The sequence below is a fragment of the Benincasa hispida genome, chromosome 11, assembly GCF_027475165.1.
Source record: "Benincasa hispida cultivar pf3 chromosome 11, pf3_genome.v1.1, whole genome shotgun sequence".
Lineage (NCBI taxonomy): Eukaryota > Viridiplantae > Streptophyta > Magnoliopsida > Cucurbitales > Cucurbitaceae > Benincasa > Benincasa hispida.
In genome coordinates, this window is record NC_143488.1 from 73,397,908 (window position 1) to 73,403,924 (window position 6,017).

Genomic DNA, 6,017 nt, shown 5'->3' on the forward strand with positions numbered 1-6,017 from the left:
ACCAGCACCCAAATCGTGTGGGTCATGAACATGAGGCACGTGATTCGGCGAGGAATGGGATTGCAATGAAGGGTGGGGCGAAGTTGCTGGAGATTGATGAAAAGAGTCATGATGAAGAAAAATATTGGTGTAGGCTTCGGGGAGAGAAGATGAAGGAGCAGATGGGCTTGAAGGGAGAATGGTTAAAGGAGAAGGTTGATTTGTAGGCTTATCGAGAGGGATGAGCTCAGGGCTTTCTGGCGCAATTTCTTTCCCTTTGTTATTTCGGCACTGTCTCTTGGGTTGAGGTGGTTTCGCTGCATTTAGGTCGATGATTGGACGCTTGGGCAGAGGCTTAGGACAATCGACGAATCCTTCAGCAAGATTCGCAAGATCTTAGTGTTGATCATACCGTGAACTTCAGCCATGGGTTCTTCTTCTGTTTCATAACCCACTGATAAGCATAGGCTAGTGATGGTCAAGGAAAGTAAAGTTGCCCACGGGGTCTGCCAACATATCCACGGATTTTTTTCACAAGTAAACGTACAACATCGATGGGGATGCCACGCGTAATGCAATAAGCAACCATGATTGTATCCCTTGAAATCGTCTTATCATACATTTTTGGGATGAGTTACTTCTTCACTAAGTAAACCCATAGACGCGCTTTTGGCAGCAGACAGTTGGATGCTAAAGTGCGAATGCCGGTTAAGGAGACGGTCCACTGGGTTCCAAGTTGCGTCAATATTCTCAATGCATCCTCCAAGTGCTCGTCATCAGGATTCTCAATCAACCTATTACCGGGTGCTTCCGAAAAGTATTTTAACTTGTAAAGTTTGTTGATGTCCTATGCATTGAACGACACAACCCTACCATCAATGATCATCACACCCCTTGATTTATGCACGTTGCCTTGATAAAATGTTCGCACTACCATTGGGATGACTATGGATGGGCATTGGCAAAATACTTCCCATCCAAGTTCAACTATAATGCTTGTAATGAATTCCGGTAGTGGGGTTGATGCAGGGAAGAATCTCATCTCCAGGATTAAGTCGTCAGTTCCCTTTCTAGCCTTTGGGCGCCTTTGAGCAAGGGACGACCTGCTACCTTCAACCTTTTCCTTTCCCTTGGCTTGCACAGCACCAAGTCGAGCCTTCTGGCGGTTGGTACGCTCCTTCTCCCTTTCTTTGCCTGTTTTTTCTTTCTCCCATTCTTCTCTCTCTTTTCTTTTCAACTCAAGATTGCGCTGGACTTTTGTCCTACGGTGCATTTTCTTTTCCTCCTTATTCTTCTTTTCTGCCTCTTTGTCCTCTTTCAATTCCCTTTCCAACTGCTTAGAGGCAAGTGCGATGCTCTGCTCATCCGCAAGCTTTTTCTTAGCTTCTTCTTCTGTTATCGTATTCATGCGGCACACTTCTTCATCATGGAGTCTTCTCGCCAAATTCGCAGATGCGATGATTTGGCGTGCCTGCTCCCTTTTGGCGTCCACCACTTTCACCCCTTTAACTTCTTCAGTCCGAGTTCTCGGTCGCTGGACAAGTGGAGTGCCTGGCACGACATCATCTTCTTTCTTAAAACTTCGTAGTTGAGCCTCTGATGCTGCCAATCGGTCATGAGGGATTGTGGATTTGTCTTGCGTTAATATCTCCACATGCGTCATTTCCACCCTTGCGGTGGTAGATTCTCCTTCCACAATTGGGCTCTCTATCGATTATCTACGTTCTTCTTCGCGTTTGATGCGCTTTTCCTCTTTATTGCGTTGTTTCTTCTCAACTTTCTTCCCCTCCTTTTTTTTTTCTTCTTTGCGCTTGCTCCTCATCCTCTGAATCTTCTACCTTCTTAGCAAGCTTCCCTTTGTCACCCTTTCTCCTTACATTTTCCAGCATTGCCCTTATAGGTCCCTCATTGGAGTCTGCTAGTGCATTCTCCTTAAGATCCATTGCCGCATGGATTTTAGCTTATTATGCATCTTCTTGGGGTAGTGGCTGGTCAACCACTCCAGCTTCTGGCAGCCCCCTTTCACATTCCATATTGTTTAGGATCATCCCAAAAACTTCCTTGTCATCTTTCCTCTTCAGCTCACTTTCAGACGGAAGCTGTGAAGCGACCACCTCAGTGCTGATGGTTGGGGCACTCTCCTTGCTCAACCCCTCTCGACGAACAGACGGTGAAGCGTCGGTGGAGGAAACAGTTCTTTTTCTAGGTTTAATGGGAAGTCAGGGAAGTAGCTTTGGTTGGGCGGCGATACAACGGCTTACTGCCAAAATGGCAGCCTTTCGGGCGGAAAAAGGGGCTTTGGCAAGGGAAGATGGCTGGGAAGAGGTGTTGGGGGTTTGCTCGGCCATGGAATCTGGTGAGAGTTTGAAGAGCGAAGAAACGATCGGATGATAGGAATGAGAAAGTTAAAGGCTCGAGAGAAAACTAGAATGCAGATAAGCAAGAAGATAGGAATCAGATGTGTTTTTAAAGGTTAAGCACTTAGAAATTCCCAGTATCGCAATGATGTGTGACGGAAGACTTGGGAATCCCAAAAGCATACCCATCATTTAATGCCCGTTAGACGAAAAGACAATTTGTCTGCCAGTGCATTAATAATACCTCAAAAAGATAATCGATAACCCGTCCACAACGTTGATGCTTAATTAACACTTAATTGACTATGGGTGCAATGAGCGCCCACGACCGCAAGAATTAACGCAATTGTAGTTCAACCAACAATTTCTCAAAATAATAAGTTCAAACAAAAGAAAGAATAAAAAACTATTCTAAGAAAGCAGTAAAAGGGTAAAAATGGATGCCTTTGAAAGAATAAATCGTGATACCGCAAAACGCATCCACGCGGGCGATCAAGCTTGCCCGACTAGATCAATGGTCTCCTCGTTGCACTCTATCACGCCTCCATAATAAGGCTTAATGCGTTGACCATTGACCTTGAAGACATTACTTCCGTCTTCATTGGCTAGCCCCACTGCTCCATGTGGGAAGATATTTGTGAGGATGAAAGGACCAGACCATCGTGATTTTAGTTTCCTTAGAAACAAACGAAGGTGAGCAATAAATAACAAAACCTATTGCCCCACAGCTAGATTTTTCTTATAGATTTTGTTTTCATGCCATCTTTTTGTCTGTTCCTTGTAGAGCTTGGCATTCTCGTATACGGTAAAGCGCCATTCAGCCAACTCGCTCAGCTGTAGTTTTCTGGCTTCCCCTGGGCTGAATAAATCCAAGTTTAGCTTCTTAAGCGCCCATTATGCTTTATGCTCCAGCTCCAGTGGTAGATGGCAAGCTTCCCCAAATACGAGCGCAAACGGGGACATTCCAATGGGCGTTTTGTAGGCAGTACGATACGCCCAAAGAGCTTGTCTATCCGTTGCGCCCAATCTTTTCTAGATATGCTGACAACTTTCTCCATAATGGATTTTATCTCTCTGTTAGAGATCTCCGCTTGGTCATTCATTTGTGGGTGGTAAGCTATCGCAACCTTATGGCTGATATTAAACTTTATTAGCAGATTAGCAACAATGCGGTTAATAAAGTAAGTATCTTTGTCGCTTATCAATGCACAGGGAGTGCGAAACCGTGTGAATATATTTTTCTTCAAGAATTTTTCCACCATGTTTGTAACGTTTTTAGTGCAAGAGATTACCACCACCCATTGGGAGACATAATCGACTGCAACCAAGATATATTGACGATCTTCTGATGATGAAAAGAGGCCCATGAAATCTATACCCCATACATCAAACAATTCTACTTCCAAAATGGAAGTTAGTGGCATTTCATCTTTTCGGGACACGTTACCCGTTCTTTGGCATCGATCACATTTCATCACATGGGCTCGGGCATCTTTGAATAGAGTTGGCCAAAAGTAACCACTTTGAAGCACTTTTGCCACAGTCCTTTGCCCACCAAAATGTACTCTGTATGGGGACTCATGACATTACTCCAAGATGCGTTGAGTTTCGTGTTCAGGAATGCATTTGCGTAGAATGTGATCTGGCCCCAACTTATACAAAAAAGAATCGTCCCAGGAATAGAATTTTGCATCATGCCGCAACTTCTTCTTTTGTTGTGAAGAATATTCCTCTGGTATTAGGCCGCAAACCAAAAAGTTTACGATATTCGCGTACCAAGGTTCTTTGTCGTTTACTGCCATCAATTTCTCATCAGGAAAACAATCTTCAATATCCTTTTCTTTCCTTTGTGTCTCCAAATTTTCTAATCTTGACAAGTGGCCGGCCACTTGATTCTCAATTTCTTGCCCATCTTTAATCTCTAAGTCAAATTCTTGTAAAAGCAGGACCCACCGAATCAATCTTGGCTTTACATCTTTTTTAGTCATCAGATGCTTGATTGCTGAGTCACCACAACATTCGTCCCCATCAGGTATTGGCGGAATTTGTCTAACACAAATACCACCTCAAGCATTTCTTTTTCGGTGGTGGTGTAATTTTCTTGTGAGTCATTTAAGGTCTTACTGGCATAATAGATAGGATGAAGGATTTTTTCTTGTCATTGGCCCAGTATAGTTCCCATTGCATAATTACTTGTGTCACATATTACTACAAAGGCTTGCGACCAATCCAGCACAACCAAAAGGGGCACAGATATGGGCACATCTCTTAAAGTGTTGAATGCTTTTACGCAATCGTCATCAAAGTTGTACACCTGATCAACCTCAAGAAGTGCACTAAGAGGTCTTGCCATTTGGAAAAAGCTTCGAATGAATCGTCGATAAAATCTTGTGTGCCCCAAAAAGTTTCTCAATGTTTTGACATTCACTGCTGGTGGTAGCTTGGCTATCGCATCGATTTTTGCTTGGTCCACTTCAATTCCTACTTTGGATACTTTGTGTCCCAACACAATTCCCCCTGTAACCATAAAATGACATTTTTCCCAGTTCAATACCAGATCGGTCTCTTCGCATTTCTTCAGCACATTTTCCAGGTTCTTGAGGCACACTCCATGAATACCTCCATCTAGTTCTCCAAAAATTCGAAAAATATTGCCATCATACACCTCTGAAAGGTGTTGGCGCAGTGATATTCTATTAGTGCTCAAAGTAAATAAAACTTGTGCACCTTTATTGAATTATCAACAACATTATAAAGAGGCAAATATCAATAACAAAGATTACACTTAACCAATACCAGAAAAACAAGAAATTACATTTGGCTTTTGGCTTTTGGTTTTTGTTTTTGAAATTTAAGCCTATTTAAATTATTTGCATCTTTTTTAAGTACAATTGTTAAATTCTTAATCAAATTCCAAAAACAAAAATAACTTTTTTTAAAACTATTTTTTTTTAATTCTCAAAATTTTGCTTGGTTTTTTAAATCATTGATAAAAAATAGATGAGAAAAGAAGAAATTTAGAAGTAAAAATAATATCCATAGACTTAATTTTCAAAAAAAAAAAAAAAAAAACAAAACAAAACAAAAACCAAAAAACAAAATAATTACCTAACGGGATCACATCCCCCAGCTTTAATGAAAAATCTCCTTTGAAAGCACATTTAGAATCTAAGTAGTAGCCATAATGTTGCAATACAATCCATCAACAAGTCTCATCTTGTTCTTGACAGTCAGACCAATAATCATCACTCTACTCCATGAGGTATTGTTGGGTTCGATGCAAAAATCAAAGACAAGAATTAAGCTTGTACTATCGGAATGAAGAAGAAAATAGGGATTCAAGTATTGATCAACCATAGATTGAGGTGTAGGTTGAGTCGTTAACAAGGAAGATGAAGGTTCACTGATAGGGTTAAGAGAATCAGTCCCAACCATGGCGAACAAAGAACTAAGAAAGAAACCCACCGAGAGAACTTTTTATACATCTGAATACCAACCATATTAAATCTGAGAGTAAATAAATTCTCCCAATAAATTCTCCCACCTTTATTCAATGATCAAAGGCATTATAAATAGCCATGTGTCAGTAATAAAGATTGCTACTAACCAATAATAGAAGATCAGAAATTAAAATTTAAGTGACTAATGTCCTAATACCTTCACATAAATTGTGCAGAATTC